The following is a 24,747-nucleotide window of genomic DNA, read 5'->3' on the forward strand; positions in this document are numbered from 1 at the left end:
TGGGGCTATAATACCTCCCCTGCCTGCCTCAGAGGGTTATATGTAGAAAACACTTTGAATGGTTAAAAATGCTACTATGTAACTATTTACAATAGCCAAGACATGGAAACAACGTAAATGTTGACAGATGAATGTATTAAGAAGATGAGGTACATATGTAATACAATGGAATACTACTACTACTACTACTAAGTCACTTCAGTCGTGTCGACTCTGTGCGACCCCATAGACGGCAGCCCACTAGGCTCCCCCGTCCCTGGGATTCTCCAGGCAAGAACACTGGAGTGGGTTGCCATTTCCTTCTCCAATGCATGAAAGTGAAAAGTGAAGGGAAGTCGCTCAGTCGTGTCCGACCCTCAGTGAACCCATAGACTGCAGCCTTCCAGGCTCCTCCGTCCATGGGATTTTCCAGGCAAGAGTACTGGAGTGGGGTGCCATTGCCTTCTCTCAGCCATAAAAAAGAACAAAATATGCCATTTGCAGCAACATGGAGGCAACTAGCAACGATCCTACTAAGTGAAGTGAGTCAGAAAGAGAAAGATAAATCCCATATGATATCACTTACATGTCGAATCTAAAATATGACACAAATGAACTTATCCGTGAAACAGAAACAGGCTCACGGACGTAGAGAACAGGCTTGTGGTTGCAAGGGGGAGGGGGGTGGGCGGGTGGACTGGGAGTTTGAGGTTAATAGATGCAAACTTTTACATATAAAATGGATAATCAAGGTCCTACTCCATAGCACAGGGAACTGTATTCAGTTTCCTATGATGACAAACCATAATGGAAAAGAATGTGAAAAAGAATGTGCGTGTGTGTATATATATAACTGAATCACTTGGCTGTGTGGAAGAAATTAATACAATATTGTAAATCAACTATCGGAGAAGGCAATGGCACCCCACTCCAGTACTTTTGCCTGGAAAATCCCATGGATGGAGGAGACTGGTAGGCTGCAGTCCATTGGGTCGCTAGAGTCGGACACGACTGAGCGACTTCCTTCCACTTTTCACTTTCATGCATTGGAGAAGGAAATGGCAACCCACTCCAGTGTTCTTGCCTGGAGAATCCCAGGGACGGGGGAGCCTGGTGGGCTGCCGTCTATGGGGTCGCACAGAGTTGGACACGACTGAAGCGACTTAGCAGCAGCAGCAGCAACTATTTGTAGTATTTATGTGAGAGTCAGACACATAGAAATTGGTAGGTCAACAAAAAACAAAGACATCATCTGGTTGATTTAAAATGCAAATCACAAAGGCCCATCCTTTAGGAATTTTGGTAGAGTAAGTGTAGAATGGGCCCTGGAACCTGTATTTTAAGCAAGCACCTTGGGAGTGGCACAGGCAGATAGTTCAAGAAAAAGGCAACTTGGAGAAGCACTTTGTTTTGCAAAATGAGGACATTTCTCATCTTCCCACTCTCTGCCTCTGCTTCTACTGGGGCTGGGTGTGAGAATGAAGCCCATTGCTTTCATATCCCTTCATTAATATTTCAGAATCTGCAGCATGAAGGACTGGAGAGAAACAAAGCAGAATGGAGGATTATGTCGATGGGTTTGGTTTCCCGTTAATGATGAGAAACATGCCTGTCTGCTCTGAGCAGATGATCAATTGATCCAGAAAATGTTGCACAAGTGTTCTCTGCTAAGCTACAGGGTCAAAGTCAACAATATAAAAGAAAATATACCTCTGTTTAGTTGAAAAGGACTTACGTTCAAGACATTGCTCAATAGTGCTGGTATGGGTTTCAGTCTGTCAAACAGCTCTGTTCATTTTCTCAGCTTTCCATAGAATTCTGCCAAAGAGGACAATGAGGGAGGGAGAGAGATTTAGCTCTCGTGGTTGCAGTTTGTTTTTGCACCTGTGGATTTTTTTTTTTAATGACAATGGTTTAAAAATATCATGATAATATTTTTAAAGATAGTGGGTAAAATAGTTTGTATGTGAAGTTGGGACAATGGAGTGAAGAATTTCTCATGAAAAGAATCCCTTTTTAATGACAGTTGCCTACTCTAGAATAAAGTGATAACAAAGAATGAAACTGAGAAAGAAGTTTCTAGAAAGATAGATTTCCCCTGGAAATCTAGGAGTAACTTTTCAACAAAGTCCAAAAAGATTTGTCTTGCAACTTTGTCTTACTAGAATGAGCAAAAACATGAACAAAACTGGCCTCTGAGAAATCAAAATAGAGGACTCACAATCTACTCAGTTTACTCATAGAAAAACTCTCAAGTCCTTGTTCACAATTCTTTGCACACAGTTCTAACACACAGGCAAACACAAACATGCTTGAGTTTGTATATGTGTATGTGTGTGAGTGCACTGGTATTCTATGCCCAAGGTGAACATTGAAAGTTAGAATTAAAGAATGTCTCAAAATGGGTTATATTGATACAGAGAAGCAGTAGCTAATGACCTGATAAAAAAGTATAGAGATAGTCAATTTAAAAGTTTACAAAATTTCAAAAATAATAGCTTACAAAAAATAGCCTTCAATGAAAAAGAATCTAAAAAGGAATATATATATATATTCCTTTTTAGATTCTTTGAATCACTTTGCTGTACACCTGAAAAACAACATTATAAATCAACTATACTTCAATTTTTTAAAAAGTTTATCAAATAACTTCAGAACCACAATAATCTAGGACTGTTTTACCCCAAAAGATCTTCAGGGCCCCATTGCATGGCAGCAGAGTACAAAACCTTTGTTTACTGTAATGATCCCAGTACATCAAGAAAAAGTTAAACATTTTATGTCCTAGAAAATTTCCATTCAAATGGTTAAGATTAAAGATGTTTCCATACTGAAAGAGGCAAATCCTTATCTTTCCAGAACTCTCACTTGTTCAAAAATAATTTTTTTCCCAAAGTTTCTGGGTCAGCAAGGTTTGTCTAAGGGGAGAGATTGGGGACGGGAGGCGGAGGAGGAACAGCTGTTTTGAGTTAAACAAGAAGCATGTTAATGACAGCACAGGAGTCTGAGAGATACTTGGGTTTAGCCTGCTGGTCAAAGAAGTAATGGGCTAAATGGCTGAATGAAAACAGTTATTCAAGGTCTGTGATAGTGGACATGAGTAGGGAGACAGAAGACAGCATTGATGAATGAGGTATCTATGGTATAAAATCATCTTCCCCTAAACTGCAGTAGGAAGTAGAAGACAGAGAAGAGGGGTGTGGAAACCATCAGCCTAACTCACCAATACTGGGCTTTTACGGAGAGCGCTTTCTGAGAAAGGTGATAACCTGAACTGCAAATGGGCCATGGCAGGGACAAGAGGGGCAAAAGAGGATGTTTCCAGCTGGAATATTAATGATAAACACAAATGTCATGATTACTATGAAAGTTATAGGTACCAGAGACACTAAGAACAAAAAAAAAGTAAGTCATTTTATCTCTACAGAGGTTCCCATAAGAAGGTTAGCAGGTCATGGCAGAGAAACTACCAGTTAATCATCTTCGCGTGTCTCTTATGCCAGCAAGATGCCTCTAGCCAGAGAGCGCCAGCCAGGGCCCCTCTTTGCAAGGAGACCCTGAGCTTACTGGGGCGGACTGGGGAAGGCCAGGAAAGAGGAGAAGTCCCAGAACTAGCCTTTCTGAGGAGTGGACAGAAGTTGGTACCAGGTCCCCCACTTCCACAGGCTTCCCAGGTGGTGTGATGGTAAAGAATCTGCCTGCAAATGCGAGAAACATGGGTTCAGTCCCTGGAACCCATTCCAGTGTTCATGCCTGGCAAATCCCATGAACAGAGGCACCTGGTGGGCTACAATCCATGGGGTCTCAAAGAGTCAGATGCAACTGAGCACATGCACACTAGTGCTAGCCAGCTTCCCCACATCCTGCTTGCCTCTCAGCCCTGCACGTCCAGCCCACAGAGCCTGAAGACTCCCCTAAACCTCCTACTGACTACGGAGCTCTGTCTTAATTGAAATGAGACAGACTGAGCTCTCCCTGCTTTACCAGTGGAGATGTTGTGGGAAGAACACAATCAGAATTGAAAACTATTCTCATCAAGACACACCCTAATTTCAGCCCTAACCCTCTCCTGAGCCATTTGACCAGAAGTAGCTACATGGGGTCGCTAGAGTCGGACATGACTGAGTGACTTCACTTTCACTTTTCACTTTCATGCATTGGAGAAGGAGATGGCAACCCACTCCAGTGTTCTTGCCTGGAGAATCCCAGGGACGGGGAGGCCTGGTGGGCTGCCGTCTATGGGGTCGCACAGAGTCGGACACGACTGAAGCGACTTAGCAGCAGCAGCAGCAGCAGCAGCAGCAGCTACATTTAGGACTTTGGCACACATAAATCATTCAAATATTTTTCAAGTTCTGTGTCATGCCATCTAATTTATGCTGTGTATGTGTGTTAGTCACTCAGTTGTATCTGACACTTTGCGACCCCATGGACTGTAGCCCTCCAGACTCTTCTGTCCCTGGGACTTCCCAGGTAAGAATACTGGAGTGGATTGCCATTCCCTTATCCAGGGGATCTTGCCAACCCAGAGATCGAACCCAGGTCTCCTGCATTACAAGCAGATTCTTTGCCACCTTAGCCACCAGGGAAACTCCAATTTATGCTGTAGATTAAAGGAAATAAAATACACAATATGTTTTATATTAAAAAAAAAAAAGTTGGAAGATCGTGGCCACCAATTACCCCTTGAGTATAAATAACTTCTAAATCCACGTCTCTCCTCGCCCCTGGACCCATGTTTCCCATTGCCTGCTGGACACCTCCACCTGAGTATTCCATACCTTCTCAACTGTTTGTCCTCAAATTTAGTTCCATCCCAACGCAGGTCTATTGTCACCTTTTGTATCTGGCAAGTTCTTGAGATGAGGTAAGGCCAATAAGCTGGATATGTACAAACACATCTATCCCATCACACCATGGAGGCAGATTGGTACTGGCTGATTCTCAAGGACGTTTGGAGGACTTAGGACCTAGGAGACAGTGCAGAACTACTCAGGGATGTGTGTATTGTGGTCCCACACATCAGCAGTTCTCCTCAATCATGAATACTTCAGTGAAAGGGAAAGTGTCAGTCGCTCAGTTGTGTCTGACTCTTTGCAACCCCATGGACTGCAGCCCACCAGGCTCCTCTCTCCATGGAATTCTCCAGGCAAGAATACTGGAGTGGGTTGCCATTCCCTTCTCCAGGGGATTTTCCCAACACAGGAATCAAACCTGGGTCTCCTGCATTGCAGGCAGATTCCTTACTGTCGGAGCCACCAGGGAAGCCCTGAGTACTTAAGATAAAGGGTAATAAGACAGCAGAAGCACAGAACAGGCTCTAACAACAGTTTTTATTACTGTTATGATCATTTAGATAGATATACAGCCAAATCTGGCATTTGGGTGCCTGCCTTTCCATTGGGGCCCTTTGCCCTGAGGGCAGAATCGCCCTTGCTCACTCAGATCCCCATTCTGAAGTTCCTGCTCACACTGCCTTACCTCCTTGACTCATAGAAAGTGGAACCTGAAGGGAACATTAGAGATCATCTAGTTCAGTCTCTGTGTGTACAGATGAGGTCATGGAAATTGAAAGATTGCTACGCCCATGGTCACAGAACTCCAGCAGCAGAGCTGTAACTAGAACTAAGATCAGCTGCCATGTTCCACTCTCTTCTTTCACAACCACACAGTGATGCAGAAAAGTTAACACCCTTCCCAGAGATATTTACAATTTCACAAGGTTCAAAGAGTCAAGCTGACCCAGCTTTAAGGGTATAACACCAGGGATCACGCAGAGAGCAGGGCAGGGGTTTCCAAACTAGCTATTTATGAGGCTTCATATTCTAGAATGCATCTCAACAGCCCGGAGGACTAACATTTATACAAAGCTTTGTTGTCTCTCAAATGCCATTTGATACTCATGCCTTCATAGCTGGAGAGGAAACCACCTGAAGTGACTACCTGGTATTGTTGCAGAGTCTGCATGTCCTAACAGGATTCACCCTGTAATCTGGGCCTTCTCTCATACATAAGAAAAACCTACATTATTTCCCCCAAAGAAAACTGAAGCTAGTAATAACTTCTCATTTCCCTTTCCAGTTGTTCTTTGTATTTTGTTGCCAATTTCGTGATTGCTGAGCTAAGAACTTGAGCTGGAGGAGGGACTAAAGGTGTGGGGTGATGTCATGAACCTGGGCTTGGATCCGGGAGTTCTCTGTGTTTACTCACCTTGGTGATTGTCAAGCCATTGCCCCTGGGCAGCCTAACTGGACTGCATGAGAGCCAACATGCCTAGTGCTAAGCTTTGCTTCTTGAATGCACTCTCTTCTCACAACCCCATCCTTTTTTAAACATTGAAAATAGCTTTGCCATTTCCATTTTCCTCCATCCCTGTCTCTCCCACTTCCTTCCCATTTATCTTAGCAAGGCAAATAAAAAAGAAACCATATTTAGAAAATACACTTAACCAAGCACGTCATAGATATGCAACAAGCATGCTGGGGTTAATCCCGTGATTGTTATTCTTCCTCTGCGTCTATGAATCAAGAAGCCCTGGAGAATCTGTGTGAATGCTAAGTTGCTTCAGTTATGTCCAACTCTTTGTGACCTCATGCACTGTAACCCACCAGACTCCTCTGTCTAGGGGATTCTCCAGGAAAGAATACTAGAGTGGGTTGCTATTTCCTTCTCCAGGGGATCTTCTCGACCCAAGGATCAAACCCATGTCTCTTATGTCTCTTGCACTGGGCAGGTGGGTTCTTTACCACTAGCACTGCCTGGGAAGCCTGGAGAATCTGGCATGTTATTAAATGTCATATATTCACACAGGCTGTACTTGATAAAGAAGAAAATATTACTTAAAAACTAACAAGGGAGAGGATTACGATTCTAGATAGAAATCTTGACATTATTCACAGAGTTTCCCATGGCTCCTAATAAGGAATCTACGGGATCTTTTCCACAAAGAACCCGTCCACTAGCATGAAATTCAAGTTCAACTTCATGTCTTTAAAAATCTTGACTGTTTTTCAGCCTATGCTATCATACATTCATGTTTGTATGAATATAAAATTCTCCCACAGTTTCTAATAAAACGAAAGCTTCAGTAAGATGCATCAAGTTTATTCTCTGACTCGCAATTGCCCCTGTAATGCTCCAACATGAAAAATCAAACTTAACCATCAAGGGACCATTGGAAAAGCCATGTTCTTTGAAGGTCTATGTTGCATATTTATTCTAAGCATTTTTATTTTCCCACTGCAATGAGAAGCCTGTGCACTGCAATGAAGAGTAGCTCCCTCATTGTAGTTTTGATTTGCTTTTCTCTAATAATTAGTGATGTTGAGCATCTTTTCATGTGTTTATTTGCCATTTGTATGTCTTCTTTGGAGAAATGTCTATTTAGGTCTTCTGGTGCTCTGTGATGACCTAGTAGGGTGAGGGGAGAGAGGCTCAAGAGGGAAGTGATATATGTATAATTATGGCTGATTTGCACTGTTGTATGGCAGAAACCAACACAATATTATAAAGCAATTTTCCTCCAATTAAAAAAATAAACTTAAAAAAAGAGTATCTCCCACTCACCCAACTAAAGAAAACCCACACACATCAGTGAAGACCTAGCACAGTCAAAAATTAATTAATTAATTTAAAAAAAGAGAAGAAGGAACCAGAACAAGCTAGGTAGGAGGGGCAGAGAAGCAGTATAGTCAAGATCCACAAAGCCAAGGTAGACAATGTATAAATAGGATAATCATAATTGTAGAGGTTCTAACCAAAGTACAAAGGATCCAAACCCTATGTCAGGTTCCCCAGTCCTGGGGTCCTGCACCAGGAAGAAACCCCCGGAATCTGTGGCCTTGAAGGCTAGCAGGGCTTACATACAGAAGATCTGGAGGTCTGTAGGAAACAAATATTCCACTCTTGTAGGACACACACACACACAATCTCACATGATCTGAGACCCAATGCAGAGCCAGTAAATTGAAAGGAGCCTGGGTCAGACCCCTTTGCTAATCTTGGAGAGCCTTCTAGAGCAGCAGGAGACAACTGGAGCTCACTCTGGGAACATACGTACTGGCATCAGAAATTTGAGAAGCTCGCTCTACCACAAGGATACTGGGACTGGCAAATACCATTTTGGAGTCCTCTCTCCACCCTATTAGCACTGGAGGCTTGCCCACCCACCAGCAGGCCAGCCACAGGACCCTCAGGCCACATAGCCAGCCATGCTGGAACATGACCCCGTCGGCCAGCAGGCCAGCAGCTACCATTCAAGGCAGGGCCTGGCAGCCAATAGGACTGGAGGCCAGCCCTGCCTTTCAGCATAGTAGTTAGCTCCACCACAACAGAAGGGCCCACGCAGTCTGCATATAAGGAACCCCGAGAACATCTCATTCTGATGACCAGAGGGGAGTGTGGCGCTGGGACAGGATGTCTCCTTCATAAAGCCACTTCTCCAAGATAGGAAAAAAAAGAAACATAACTGACCTACCCAATTCATGGGAATAACAGAGAATTAGGCAAAATGAGGAGACACAGGAATATATTCCAAACAAAGAAATGAGACAAACCCAGAAGAACTAAGCAAAGTAGAGATAAGCCATCTACCCAACAAAGTCCTAGGTAATAAAGATGGTCAGTGAACTCAGGAGAATGGATGAACACAGTGAGAGTTTAACAAGAAGTTAGAAAATATAGAGAAGAGCCAAACAGAGCTGAAGAATACAATATGTGAAATAAAAAATACATTTGAAGAAATCGACTATCAAGTAGATTAGCTAGTACAGTGGAATGAATTGAAAGAGTAGTGGAAATCACCCAAGCTGAACAGAAAAAAGAATTTTTAAAAGTGAGGGTAGTGTGAGAGACCTCTGAAATAACATGAAGCAACCTAGCATTCACATTATAGGGGTACCAAAAGGAGAAGAGAGAGGGAAAGAGGCAGAGAATTCACTCGAAGAAATAATAGCTGAAGACGTCCCTAACCTGGGAAAGGAAACAGACATCCGGGTCTAGGAAGCACAGAGAGTCCCATCAAGACATATTATAAGTAAAATGCCAAAAATTAAAGATAAAGAGAAAATCTTTATTCTCTCAAGTAACAAAGGAAAAGCAACTAGTTATATACAAGAGAACCCACATAAGACTCTCTGCTGACTTGTTAGCAATAAGGAGAGAAAGGAGCAAAACAATATAGTCAAAGTGATGAAAGAAAACCTAAAAACCAAGAATATTCTACCTGTCAGAGCCATCATTCAGATTTGAAGGGGAGATAAAAATTTTTATAGGCAATCAAAAGATAAAAGAAATCAGCCCTACTAAACCAGCTTAACAACAAACGTTAAAAGGACTCCACCAAGCAATAAAGACAAGACCACATCTAGAAATATGAAAATTATGAAAGGAAAAGTCTCTTTGGTAAAGGCGAAAATATGGTGAAGGTAGTAGATCAACCCCTTATAAAGCTAGTAGAAAGGTGTTAAGTCATCTATATCCACAATAAAGTAGTTAAGCACAAAACAGGAAAAGATGTAAAATAAGTCAAAAACATTAAAGATAGGGTGGAAGGGAATAAAAAATGCAGGGTTGTTGGAATCCATTTGAACTTAAGAGATCATCAACTTAAAATGAGCATGTATGTACACAGGGGTTGTTGTATATGACTCTTTAGTGTTATGGTCAAATTCCTTTCTCTTATTTTAAAAAAATGTGTATCTATTCTAGATTTTAGGTTTTGCGGTTACCATACCTACAGTGACTGCTTTGATGACAGCCCCTCTAACTGCTTGCCCAGGAACTCCCTATAGCAAGCTGCCCCGTGTGCCTCTCACATGAAGCTAATCATGCTTGATGCCCTGTCCCTTGTCCACAGTGGACAGGACCACAGAAACCTCAGATCAAGGAGATTCTATATAAAGGTGGTCTGTGAGTGAGCTAGAATAAAAACTTTGCCCCGTAGAGATAAGGTGATTTTATTAGACACGGAACACCACCAGATTGGACACTTGGTATCAAGGGGAAGAAGCTGAAAGAAGACAGTGTTCAGATCTCCTGAGGCATCCAGAGGAAGTTATCAGTAAGCAGCCATGATGCATAAGTAGGAGTCATATGGTAGAGAAAGAATATACGAGTAAAATGAGAAGAGGGAGACGCAGAGAGAAACTGAGTCACGCCAACGATTACGAGAGCTGCCTGGGCTCCTGCACCTCTTTCCCATTTTCACACAGCATGCTAACTTCCCAGAGGCCTGCAGGTAAAGCTGTTCCTGGTGCCTGTGATTCCTGTTGTCCTTATATGAGAGATTGAAGAGGCACTCTATTCCTTGCTACCAAGGAAAACCTAACAGACATAACGTCTCTAGGCATTTTCCACCCTGTATTGTCATTTTCTGCTTGTCCATCTCCCCACCTAGACTGGAAGCTCACTGAGAGTTTTCTGTTCTGTGTGTGCACTCAGTACTAGGCATGATGCCTGGACCACAGCAGAAATTAATAGTTGCTGTTTGAGTAAGTGGAAGGTTGTATGACTAATGTCTTATAAATGTGTCCGGGTCCACGTTGTCGATCTCACACAGAAATGTCCCAAAGAGTAGCAACTGAATGCTATTAACTCTTCGGGACCACATCCAGTAGAAAAGCAAATGCAAATGATCCAGGAAAAACACTTCCTGGTGTTAACAATCCTCCAAAATACCTGCTAAAAATGCGGAAGGACTAGGAAGCTGATATCTGTGCTGGGATCTAAGCCTCTGGCTGGGCTGTGTACCTCTGCACAGAATGAACGGTAACAGAAGTGTTGTGGGGATTTTATAGAAATCAAAAGTACATGCAATTCTTCTGAAGGCTTGCTGATTACTCTCAGAGCATTGTGTTTTCATTTTGATCTCTGGAAAATATCAGGAACAAGGAAAGAACTTCCCACCCCCACCCCGCCAACCCCCGGCTCCATAGGAAAAACAGTATTGAAATAATACAAACATCTTGGATCGACCCTCTTTTGAAAGTAAGAAATGCCTCACCCTCCCAGCAGGCCCAAAGTCTGCACAGTTTGTCCGCCAAGAGAGTGAGATTTGGCAGCACTCCCTGTAAACTTCAACCGCAGGAGGCCTCTGATTGAATTGAAATTGTTTCCTCCGGTCAGATTTTGTTGGTGGTACACCCGCCTCAGGATGTGAATTCATCATGTTTGCTGTGGGGTGAGATTGGGGCAGTTGAAAAGGGCACAAGAGAGTGAATGTGAGTATTGGTGTGTGTGTGTGTGTATGTGTAGGTGGGTGTACCCATTTATTCCCTGATGTCACCAATAAAGGCATTGACACTATCCAAAAGAATTCTGGAAGATTTGATGCAGTCTTACTTAACCTCGATATCTTTTAAAGTGATTCGAATTTTATTAACAAAAGTAAGGAAATTGGAAAATGGAAATGGCAAACTGGCAGTAAATTTTGCACAAGTCATTAACCTGGCCTCCACTGATGGCACACACATGCTTATAACCTTTGGGGAGCGAGCAATGCGAAGATCCATCCTCTGGCTTCATTGGGAAGGAGGGAGTTGGGGCAGGAAGCAGGTTTGGGCTGTAAGAAAATTTCACCTTGACATTTAGTGGGCCAGTATCTTGCCTTGTTCTTTTTCAAAGGAAACCTGACCATCTAAATGAGGTCACTATTTCTTTTAATGTGGTCAAAAACATATAACTTAAATTTGACATCTTAACCATGTTTAAGTGTATAGAAGTACAACTTCTGTTGTGAAACAAATCTCTAGAGCTTTTAAATCTAACACTAAAACTCTACACCCTCCTAATTCCTCCTTCCTCCTCCCATTGGCCCTTGGCAAGCACCTTTTTTCTTTCTCTTTCTGTGATTTTGACTACTCTAGGTGCTTCGCATAAGTGGAATCATGTATTTGTCCCTTCTCTACTGGCTTATTACACTTAGCATAATATCCTCAAGGTTCAACCGTGTCATACATATGATAGGGTTTCCATCCTTTTTAAGGTTACAAAATGCGTGCACTAAATTTTCTTTATTCATTTGTATGTCAATAGACATCAGGGTTGTTTCCATCTCTTGGCTATCATGAATAACGTTGCAATGAACACCGATGTGTAAATATCTCTTTAAGGCTGTGCTTTGAGTATTTTGGGATATAAATTTAGAGATGGGATTGCTAGAACTCATGGTAGTTCCATTTTGAGCTTTTAGAGGAACCTCCATAATACTTTCCATAGTGGCTGCTTCCTTTTTCATTCCCACCAAGAGTGCACAAGACTTCCAATGTCTTCACATCCTCGACAACACTTGTTATTTTCTGTTCTTTTGATGGTAGTCATGCTAATGGGTGAGAGGTGATATCTTATGATAGTTCTGATTAGGAATCTCTATTTTACATGAGTGATGTTCAGGGACCATTGGTGATGGACAGGGAAGCCTGGCGTGCTACAGTCCATGGGGTCAAAGAGTCAGACATGACTGAGTGACTGAACTGAACTGATTTTACATGAAGAGACTGAAGCTATCACTGGAGGGGTGGGGAAGATTTTCTTTCTGTTCACTAGATCTAGGACTTGACCTTCTATGTTGGAAACTATGCTAGCCTAATTCTATCCTCATGGTGCTCCCATGCTGGGATTCTAACAAGTGTTCCCCAGGGTCTGAGCAGTGCACTAGGGAGTAACTGAAGCCACAGGACAAAAATATAAAGGCAGAAGAGATACCAGTTCAGCAGTCCTGGTCAACTTAAAGCGCTGTTCATAACAAGTGCAAATATATTACAAAGCATCACATAACATTTACGTACAATTTGAGAGATAAAGCACAAGACTTTGTGGAACTTTCTGGAAACACCTCAGTGGGATGCTCTAAGCCATATCCAGGACAATCCTGAGAATGCATGCTCTCTCTCCTCTGCCACTAGAGAACTGAAGGGAAGGTTTGAAAAGCACTAGCATAGTCCGCAGAGTCCCATGAACATGTTTTTCGTTTCCTATTTGGTTAGAGAATCTTGGAGGTGGAAAAAAAAAAATTACAGAACATCTGAACCCCCCCGTCATCTTACAAATGAGAAAAGAAGGGCCCCCAGAGGTGAAGGTGGTGCTCAAGTTCCCACCACAGTGCTTCCTCCTCCCCCAGCCAATGCGGATGTGCCTGATGACGGCTTAGAGGATTTCAGTTGCTGAGAGAAAAGTCATAGGCGTAGAGGGACCACAGAAGTACTCACGCTGCGTCTCATATATGCAGAGGAAATGCATGTGTTTTTTTTGCTCTGCATTTGATTTGATTTGGTCCCACTGGCTAGTTTGTGAGAAAACAATAACAAAATCTCTGTCTTGAGCTTTAATCCAATGCAATACACTTAGTTCCTTAGGTGATGCTCAGCCTCTGCCTTTATACTTCTCCTTCCCCGATCTTCTCCAGAAGGCTAGGTGCTCCAGGCAGCCCAGTGACCTCATGGAGGTCTGGTGACTGGGTCTGAGGACTGACCTGCTGCTCTCTGGACCAGCTGCAGACTGGCTCTTCTGAACTCCTCCGGGAATCTTTGGCTTGAGCGGTTCCTGATTGTTCAGCTGGTGTCTGTCGCTAGCATCCTGCCACTGATAAACTCGCAGTCTCTTCTTTGTCAGCCCATTCAGGGCAGGGGGCCCCTCCCCGCTGACTTGGCCTCCCCCATGGCTTTCCTCAGTGACTGGCCCCTCTGAGTTTCTGCCCATCCTCCATCTGGCCCTCTGGCTCCCACAGGCCCTGGCCCCACCCTATCTCTGCTGTAAGGCCACTGCATTTGCCCACAGCGGGCCCTGTGTGGACGCCCTCACGCCCAACATCCAGGTCATGTGCAGGCCACAGGCAGCTCCAGGAGGTGCTGAAGACCCTCTCTCCATCTGGACACACTGCTCTATTTCTGTTTCTCTGGAGAACCCTAATTAAAACAGAGCAGCCCGCCAGGTTCCTCTGTCCATGGAATTCTCCAGGCAAGAATACTGGAATGGGTAAACATTCCCTTCTCCAGAAGATCTTCCTGACCCAGGGATCAAACCCAGGTCTCTGGCCTTGCAGGCAGATTTTTTTTTACCATGTGAGCCACTAGGGAAGCCCCCCTAAAGAAGCCTCCTAAATTCTTACTTGATCTGTATAAGCAGAGCAGTTTTAGGTCAAGTAAGCAAGTCTAACCTGAATCATAAAAACAGAGGGTCATAGCCCTTTAATCAGCTCTAAGACTTGAGCCAGTACACAGACCCAGAACCCCTTGAATGAAGGAGAGGCCAGTCCTGTTAAGAAAGGAGCCCCATAAGTCTGACAGATGTTGCTCCAGAGCCTCTCACGCCAGTCAGCCATGGTCAACCCATTGCCGTCAATGGCAAGCCCTTAGATGGTGTCTCCTTAGAGGTAAGGGACCTGGAAACCAAGAAGTGATTGCTCATCCAATCCTTAAAGCTATGTTAACAGACTGGAGTTGTTTGCAGACAAATTTCCGAAGACAGCAGAAAACTTTTGTGCTCTGGGTACTAGTTATAAAGGTTCCTGATTTCACAGAATAATTCCAGGATTTATGTGTCAAGGTGGCGACTTCACATGCCATAATGGCACTGGTGGCAAGTCCATCCATGGGGAGAAATTTGATTATAAGAATTTCGTCCTGGACATATGAGCCCTGGCATCTTGTCCATGGCAACATAAACGGCTCCCAGTTTTTCATTTGCCCTGCCAGGACTGAATGGTCGGATGGTAAGCACGTGATCTTTGACAAGGTGAAAGACAGCATGAATGTTGTGAAAGCCATGGAGTGTTTTGATCCAGGAATGGCAAGACCAACAAGAAAATCACCACTGCAGACCGTGGACAAAGCTAATAAATTTCACTTGTGTTTTATCTTAATCGCCAGACCACTCCTTCTGTAGCTCAGGAGAGCACACCGTCACCCCCATCTGCTTGAAATATCCTACGGTCTTTGTGCTCCCACTGCAGTTCTTTGGGTTCCATATTTTCTTTGGGTTCCAGCTGGATTGCAAAGTTTATGATTATGAAATAAAAACTTAACAAAAAAAGAAAGCAAGGACTCCAGTGCACTGCTAAAAGGTGTACTGTTAATCTTTCTCCCAGTCTTCCCCAAAGGAACCTACAGTTTTATCAGGGCTACTATGCATTAGGAAAAGGAAGTAATCAGAACTTGTAGGATCTAGACACTGGCTCTGAACTGACACTAATTTCAAGAGATCCAAAATGTTACTGTGGTCCACCAGTCAGAATATGAGCTTATGAAAGTCAGGTGATTGACTGAGTGTTAGCTCAGGTCTGTCTCACAGCAGGCCCAGTGGGTCCTGAACGTATCCTCGGTTATTTCCTGAGTTCTGGAATGCATAACTGGAATAGATATACTTATATGCTAGCAGAATTCTCACATTGGTTCCCTGATCTGTGAGCTTTAATAGTGGGAAACGCCAAGTGGAAGCCACTAAGACTGCCTCTACCTAAGAAAATAGTAAGCTGAAAGCAGTGCCACATTACTAGAGAGATTGTAGAAATTAGTGCCACCATCAAGGACTTGAACGATAAGAGGGTAATAATTTCCACCACAATCCCATCTCCCTCACCTATTTGACAAAAACTGAAGATAAACAGGTCTTGGGCAGTACCAGTTGATTATCGTAAAGTTAGCCAGCTGATGACTCCAATTGCAGCTGCTGTAAGAGATGTAGTTTCACTGCTTGTGCTAATTAACACATCCCCTGGTAGCTAGTGGCTTCTCTGGCAACTCAGATGGTAACTATTGATCTAGCAAATGCTTTTTCCTCCATTCCTGTCCATAAGGCCCACCAAAAGCAATTTGCTTTCATCTGCCAAGGTATCAATATACCTTCACTGTCCCTCTTCAGGGTCCTATCAACTCTCCTGCCCTAAGCCATAATCTAGTTCACAGGGACCCCTCTTCCTCAAGATACACACTGGCTCATGGTATTGATGAAATTATGCTGATGGGACCTAGTGAGCAAGAAGCAGCAACTACTTTAAGACTTGTGAGTAAGACATTTATGTGTCAGAGGGTAAGAAACAAATTAGACAAAAGTTAAAGGGCCTTCCTCGGCAGTGAAATTCTTAAGGGTCTAATGGTATAGCTTATCTATTCTAAGGCGAAGGATAGGTGGTTGCATCTGATCCCTCCTACAACCAGAAAACAGGCACAATGTCTCGTGGGGCTCTTTGGATTTTTGGAGGCAACAATATTCCCCTCATCTGAGTGTGTTATTCCAGCCCGCTTATCAAATGACCCCAAAACATTTTAGTTTTGAATGGGGCCCAGATGCCTCTGCAAAAGGCCCAGGCCACTGTGCCAGCTGCCCTGCCACTAAGACCACATGAACTGGCAGATCCAATGGTCTCCTACTGACATTTCAGGTAGGAGGCTCTTTGGGGCCCTACAGGTGAATGTTGGCGCAGTTCTTTGGATTTTCGAGCCAATCCCTGCCATCCTCTGCAGATAACTGCTCTCCTTTTGATGAATAGATCTCAGCCAGCTGTATTGGGCCTTCAGAGAGACTCAGTGCTTAACCACGGACCAAGTTACCAGGCAACCTGAGCTGCCCATTGTGAACTGAGGGTTATCTGACCCATTAAGCCATCAAGCTGGGCATGCACAGCAGCACTCCAGCACCAAATGGAAGTGGTGTATATGTGATAGGGCCAAGCAGTCCCGTACACAGTGAAAGTGCCTTTCGAAGACTCAGTTATAGCACCAGCTAGGTGGCAGTAACTTGTAGGTGAGGTTCTCCAGAAGACTGTGTGCGCTCAGAATCAGCATCCGATATATTAGATGTCCCATAGCCAGGATGCAAGGGTCCAGGAATCAAGGGGTGGAAATGGGCGTAGCACCACTCATTCTTACTGCTAATGACCCACTGGCCAAATGTTTGCTTCCTGTTCCCATGGCCTTAGGCTCTGATGGCCTGTAGATATTCATTCTAAAGGGAAGAATGCTTCCACCAGGGGATACAATGATGATTTTATTGAACTGGAAGTTAATACTGCCGCCCCATCACTTTGGGCTTTTTGTGCCTCTGAACCAGGCAAAGAAGGGAGTCAGTGTGCTGGTTGGTGTGACTGATCCTAGCCACCAAGAGGAAAGGGGATTACTACTCTACAATGGAGGTGGGGAAGAGTATGTTAGGAACAGAGAAGATCCCCTGGGAATTCTCTTAGTGATTAAGGTCAATGGAAAACTACAACAGCCAAATCCAGGCAAGACTACCACTGGCCCAGAACCATTGAGAATGAAGGTTTGGGTCACTCCACCTTCAAAGAACCATGACCAACTGAGGTGCTTGCTGAAGGTAAAAAGAATACAGAATGAATAGTAGAAGTGACCAATTTCAAAATGAGAACTGTAATTTTCATGAGTATTTGCTCCTTGTTTTGTTATGAATATGTACATATACGTTTGAGGTTTTCTTCTCTCTTTTATCCCATTATCTTGAAACATAAGATGTATTGACTTTATATCATAGTATTTAAGTAGTGTTAACTTTACTTCGTGGTATTTAAGTTACAGGATATCAAGAAGAATAAACATCACTCAAGGACTTCTGATGAGGAGGTTAGTGTGTAAGTAACAGCCCTTGATCACAGAAAGGGTGAGAGAGATGTCTCTTAAAATCACTCCATCATTTGAAATTTGGAGTAGAAGTTGTCCAATGAGTAGCTTGATAGACCCAGGGCCCACCTCAAACAGGCGGTAGAAGGGCCTCTAGCAGAGTAGATATGCGTCTGACACCCCAACACCAGCCTCTGTGACTTTACAGGCTGTGATTAATGTCTGAGACTCTCCCTTGGCCTCACACTAAAGGAGTCACTTTCCTTTGAGAAGATGAAGGAGCTTCAATTATGAGCTTGCCTTCAGCAAACACATTAAGCTGAAGACTAGAGGCCCTTGCCCATTTCTCCCCTGAATTATATATACCCTAGAAACGTTGTACGACCTCAAGAGGGAGGAATTGAGAACCCTAAATCAATAACTGAAACTGGAGACATGTCCAACTAGGGCTAACCGTTGCCTATTTATATTCATTTAGTCATAAAAATAAATGTGACATTTCTTGAGTCTTAGGGTCATGGAGTAATTTGTATCTATTACATTTATATGAGAAATTTCACAAAGTCATAGAAATAAATCGTAATTAGTTATACAATTGATGGTTAACTTTATCGTTATTATTGAATCACTATACTTGCACTGAATCTTTCTGAGATAGGTTTAAGTTCTCTGTCTAATGGCAGTGCTAGGAGTACAAGGACCATGAAGACACTCAGTCTTGATGATGGCTTAGTCTACACTTGTAACTGTGGCAGCATTCCATAATTCTCACGTGGAGAAGTTCTACCTTCTGATGTCATTTTGTCTTCTCACTCCACTTCTTCTCCCTCTTTTTAAAAAAATTTACCCAACATTTATTGTTAGATTTCTGTGTGCTGGATTTTGAAGAAAACAAGAAAATAGAAAATCCATGTTCTTGAGGACCTTATAGACCAGAGGCATACAAGAAAAAGAACAAAGAATGCGATTTGTCAGGATATCACAATGGGCCAGAAAAGCAACCTGTGGCTCAGCCTTTTGTCTCCATTTTTCAAAATGAGGAGAATAATATTTTCCAGCCAACAAAATCATGAAACAAACTGGATGAATGTTCCAAAAGCAGAAAGTAAGTTAGTGACTCACATCACAGAACGACGATATCCTAATTAATGCAAGACTGCTCCGTGCTGGAAATCAGGCAGAATGATTTGGCAGTGACTCTTAAAAAACAAGTGCTGACATCATTGTCAATTTCAATTACCAGGGACTCAAGTTTCCACAGTGGTTAACAGCACTGTGCTCACAAACCTTTCATTGTGGAATTTAGGATCCTTGAACATCATCACAGGTGTGGTTTAAAAGAAGTCACCTGACACATATATACAATGGAACATTACTCAGATATTAAAAAGAATGGAATAATGCCATTTGCAGCAATATGAATTGACCTGCTGCTGCTGCTGCTAAGTCGCTTCAGTCCTGTCCAACTCTGCGCGACCCCATAGATGGCAGCCCACTAGGCTTCCCTGTCCCTGGGATTTTCCAGGCAGGAATACTGGAGTGGGTTGCCATTTCCTTCTTCAATGCATGAAAGTGAAAAGTTAAAGTGAAGTCACTCAGTAGTGCCCAACTCATAGCGACCCCATGGACTGCAGCCTACCTGCTGCTGCTGCTAAGTCACTTCAGTCGTGTCCGACTCTGTGCGACCCCATAGACGGCAGCCCACCAGGCTCCCCTGTCCCTGGGATTCTCCAGGCAAGAACACTGGAGCGGGTTGCCATTTCCTTCTCCAATGCATGAAAGTGAAAAGTCAAAGTGAAGTCGCTCAGTTGTGTCCGACTCTTAGCAACCCCATGGACTGCAGCCTAACAGGCTTCTCTGTCCATGGGATTTTCCAGGCAAGAGTACTGGAATGGGGTGCCATTGCAGCCTACCTAGAGAGTATTGAACTGAGTGAAGTTAAGTCAGAGAAAGAGAAATATCATATGACATCCCTTATATGTAGAATGATACAAATGAATCATTCTGAAATGAATCAAATGAACGAATGAATACAAATAAATCAAAAAGAAATGATACAAATGAACTTACAAAACAGCAAGAGATTCACAGACTTGGAGAATGAACTTATGGTTACCACAGGGGAAGGATGGGGGTAGGGATAATTAGGCAGTTTGGGATGGACATACACACACTGCTGTATTTATTTTTTTTCTATTTATCACTTTAATTATATAAACTCCAACAATATATATCTCAAAAATTATTCTAAATTAAACTACAATTCAAAGCACATTCTAAAAGTTTATTATTATTTTTTTTCTTTACAATATTGTATTGGTTCTGCCACACATCCATATGAATCTGCCAAGGGTATACACGTGTTCCCCATCCTGAACCCCCCTCCCACGTCCCTCCCTGTACCATCCCTCTGGGTCATCCCAATGCACCAGCCCCAAGCATCCTGTATAGAACCTGGACTGGCGATTCATTTCATATATGATATTATACATGTTTCAATGCCATTCTCCCAAATCATCCCCCCCTCTCCCTCTCCCACAGAGTCCAAAAGACTGTTCTATACATCAGTGTCTCTTTTGCTGTCTCGCATACAGGGTTATCATTACCATCTTTCTAAATTCCATGTATGTGTGTTAGTATACTGTATTGGTGTTTTTCTTTCTGGCTTACTTCACTCTGTATAATAGGCTGCAGTTTCATCCACTTCATTAGAACTGATTCAAATGTACTCTTTTTAATGGCTGAGTAATACTCCATTGTGTATATGTACCACAGCTTTCTTATCCATTCATCTGCTGATGGACATCTAGGTTGCTTCCATGTTCTGGCTATTATAAACAGTGCTGCGATGAACATTGGGGTACACGTGTCTCTTTCAGTTCTGGTTTCCTCTGTGTGTATGCCCAGCAGTGGGATTGCTGGGTCATAAGGCAGTTCTGTTCCAGTTTTTTAAGGAATCTCCACACTGTTCTCCATAGTGACTGTACTAGTTTGCATTCACACCAACAGTGTAAGAGGGTTCCCTTTTCTCCACATCCTCTCCAGCATTTATTGCTTGTAGACTTTTGGATCACAGCCATTCTGACTGGCCACACTGCTGTATTTAAAATGGATAACCAACAAGGACCTACTGTAACTCTGCTCGATGTTATGTGGCAGCCTGGATGGGAAGGGAGTTTGGGGGAGAATGGATACATGTATATATATATTGGCTGAGTCCTTTGCTCTTCACCTGAAACTATCACAACATTGTTAATTAACTATACCCCAATACAAAATAAAGTTTTTCTTTCTTTTTTTTTTTTAATAAAAGAAGTCAACTGTTAGCCCTCCCACGGCATCACCATGCTCAGAATAGGAGGCAAGATTCTAGGTTCCTAACCTTACTTCCCGGAGAAGGCGATGGCACCCCACTCCAGTACTCTTGCCTGGAAAATCCCATGGATGGAGGAGACTGGTAGGCTGCACTCCATGGGGTCGCTAAGAGTCGGACATGACTGAGTGACTTCATTTTCACTTTTCACTTTCATGCATTGGAGAAGGAAATGGCAACCCACTCCAGTGTTCTTGCTGGAGAATCCCAGGGACAGGGGAGCCTGGTGGGCTGCCGTCCATGGCGTCGCACAGAGTCGGACACGACTGAAGCGACTTAGCAGCAGCAGCAGCAACCTTACTTCCTATGCCCCCACCTCTAGCCTTCTTCCAGGGCGAAGAGCAAGGACCTACTCATCCTGATGGGGAAAAAGAGGAGATATCCTATAATGCTCTTCTTTTGATTACAAGCGGGATGGCCCAGTGGATCTCAGACTTGTATTTCTCATCCCAATTATTATGTTTTCAAGAGACCTGAGAGGCCTAGTGTCTGAAAGTTGTCACCCAAGGAATATGGACCTATTTAACTGCAAAATCTCACATCTTTGACTTTTGTGACACTTGCTTATTTAGTAATAAACAAGATTATTATTTAATCTTGGATTGAGTGATTGTAATGAATGACTGTTTCAATTACACAGCTAAACTCCCTGTACAGTCCATAGAAATTTTACGTACAAAACAGAGAAACAGAGAGAGGAATACAGCCTGAATGTTAATTTCCTAAAAGAAAAAGGAAAAAAGGGAAATCAAGTAAGAAATTAATAAAATATTTTTATGTATAAATATTTTCATTTTTATAGTGTGGCACTAGTTTTTATAACCCTCTTTCAATGTGCTTGCTTTAATGCCTTTTATTTGGGAAGTTCAATAGTTAAATGCATCTTTAAAAAACCCAGATTTCTCTGAAATGTATACATCATTGGCAAATGGATTTTGGACACATTATCTAGTATAAACTCTTTCATTTGAAAGATCAAAAATACTGTTAAAACGATGTTGAATTATTTGTTTGAATTAACCTGAATAATGAAGAACCATAGGCAGAAGAAAAAAGATGAGGCACAGTTTTCTAGCATCCAAATGCTTATTCTTGCTCAAAATTTCAGCTCACGGCACAGACCACGGTAGGTAATTGAGAGCAAAACATCCAACTGCTAAGCAGAAAACCTTGGAGGTGGATTTTCAAAATGCATCCTAAGTTGACTAAAGCCCAGAATGTCTTGAAATTTCAGAAGTGACAATAAAATCTAGGTCCTATTAAAAATTATATGTGGTGACTTCAGCTGAATCAAAATTATACAAAGCACCAGCCTAGTAATTAAAAATGTTTAAAATTTTAAATTGTACAAATAACATGTCCAAGTGTTGCCGTTAGACTATAATAGCACTATGCCATCTTCATTTTTCTTTTTCCTCTTGAGTTGAGACCCATTAACAAATTGGATTGGGATATTTGTGGGTCTGTGCTTTCATCTGGACAAGATGTTGGGATTAAACCAGAAGTCAGTGCAGACACAAAACCAGGAGAGAGAGGACAAGCAGAAGTAGCAAAGGCACCGCTGCCAAGTCCCGTCAATAAAGTCTGGGTGGTGGGCGGGTGGTCGCTGAGTGCGGCCCCTCTCCTGCTCTGCAGGCTCCCTTCCCAGTGGACAGTCAGGCCAGCTGTCTAGGCGGCAGGACTAGCCCTCCTCTCCAAAGCCCAGACCTGTGGGAAAATCTTCATTGGCTAGTAATTGATTCCACCCTGCCAGCTCCATTACCCGAGGCTCCAGTCAAACTGGCAGCAAGCTGGGGAAGGCAGTCCACTGAAGGGGTGAGGGGACGGGAGCAAAGGCCATCAGATCCCCCCCCTGCAATTAACACTAATCTGAAAATTGGCCTCTGACAGCAAAGCCCAGCACCTGACAGCTAATTACTTATGTCAGGCTGATGTGCACTTCACACGGAAAGGTTATTTATCAGAGACCGGCCGGTGTTCCTCCTCCCCCACGTTTTTTTCTGTTTGTCTTAGTTGCAAACAGTGGGGAATTGTTCCTGGTTGCTTAGATCCTGGAAACCCTGGAAGTTCTTATACTTCATTTAACTGACAGGTTCCTAAATATCCTTTCTAAGACCTGGCCCATGTGTGTTGTGCTGCCCACCTGGACTGGAGACCAGAGAAAGACGGAGATATCCCAGAGGGTGGGCCTCATCTCCTTTTATAAATGGAGCCAAAGTGATGGAGACGTGGGAAATCTAAATCATCAACATAGATGCAATAAGAAATTCAAGACGGGCAAACCAACTTTGTACATCTCATTTTCAAAAAGCGGATCTGATGTATGGATACCAAGGGGGAAAGGGGTGGAGGTGAGAGTAATTGGGAGATTGGGATAGACACATAAGCCCTATTGATACTATGTATTAATATAAAGTAGACAACTGATGGGAGCATAGTGAACAGCATAGGAACTCTACTTAATGTACTGCGGTGATCTGAATGGGAGGGAAATCCAAAGAGGAGGGGGCATAGGCACATGTATGGTTGACTCATTTTGCTATGCAGTAGAAGCTAACACAACATTTTAAAGCAACTATATACTTCAATAAAAATTAATTAATAAAAGAAAAAAAATGGAACAAACAGCCAGTCCCCACAGAGAAGATGCATCAAGGCCTTACTCTACAAATGGAATCAAAAGCATGCTGTCTTAAGTTATTTAAAAATATTTTCTCTAATCTTCATATATCTGTAGAGTAAGTGTCTAGGTGACCCACTCAGATATACTATCTTTAAGTTGGTGATTTGACCTGCCTTGAGAATAATGAAAGTGGTTATCAGTGGGGAAGAGGAGTTTATATAAGACGTTCCCTTTCTACTGTGTCCTTTCAGTCAACAAATATTTTCTGAGCATATATTTAATATGCTAGTCATTGTGCTCTGTCCCAGGCACATGAGATAGATACTTTTCTCCCTCTTAGGATGGGTTCGAGAGTGACACAGACAAGTAAGGAAATTATAATACAGTGTAGCATTATACAATTTGACGATGGTGAAATACAAAATTTGGAAAGACTTAAACCAGAATCTGGGTGTTCTGGTTGCCCAGCAGTAAAGAACCTACCTGCAATGCCGGAGTTGCAGATTTGTTCCCTGGTTCAAGAAGATCCCCTGGAAGAGGAAATGGCAACCTACTCAGGTATTGTTGCCTGAAAAATCTCATGGACAAAGGAGCCTAGCGGGCTACAGTCCATAGGGTCGCAAAAGAGTCAGACACGACTTAGAGACTAAACAACCGACAAAACCAGGATCTAAACTAAATTTATATGGTACATAAAATGGTCTCTAAGCTGAACTATGAATAAACAGGAGTCAGGCAGGCAAAGGAGGGAGTGCATAGCAGTGGAGAATAGAAAAGACAAAGGAAATATCACATACACAAAACCTGACATGAGAGAGAATTCAGCAGCGTTGGAGCCTAGAGAAGACATGACCCAGATGAGGCTGATATTTGAGGCTCGTGGTGAATTTGTCTGAAGGTTTTCCAAGTAGAAATTATAAGGCTTCTGGTTTAGTGGACATTTCATGATCCATCCTTTCTCTCCTCTCTCATCCAACTCGATCTGACTTTATATATCCAACTCCTGGACCAGGCCACGCCAGGGAAATCCAGTTCCTTCAGGTTACTGGGTAAGTATTAGAGCAAGAGGGAGCTTCCCAGGTGGTGCTAGTGGTAAAGAATCTGCCTACAATACAGGAGATCTGGGTTCAATTCCTGGGTTGGGAAGATCCCCTGGAGGAGGAAATGGCAACCCACTCCAGTATTCTTGCCTGGTAAATCCCATG

The 24,747-nt window shown here is 42.9% G+C and overlaps 1 pseudogene; it reads left to right on the forward strand.

The window, feature by feature from the left end:
* Nucleotides 1-14,810, forward strand: part of LOC113904004 — a 54,518-nt pseudogene extending 39,708 nt beyond the window's left edge.
* The last annotated feature ends 9,937 nt before the right edge of the window (nucleotides 14,811-24,747 follow it).

This window comes from Bos indicus x Bos taurus, chromosome 14 (genome assembly GCF_003369695.1).
Source record: "Bos indicus x Bos taurus breed Angus x Brahman F1 hybrid chromosome 14, Bos_hybrid_MaternalHap_v2.0, whole genome shotgun sequence".
NCBI lineage: Eukaryota > Metazoa > Chordata > Mammalia > Artiodactyla > Bovidae > Bos > Bos indicus x Bos taurus.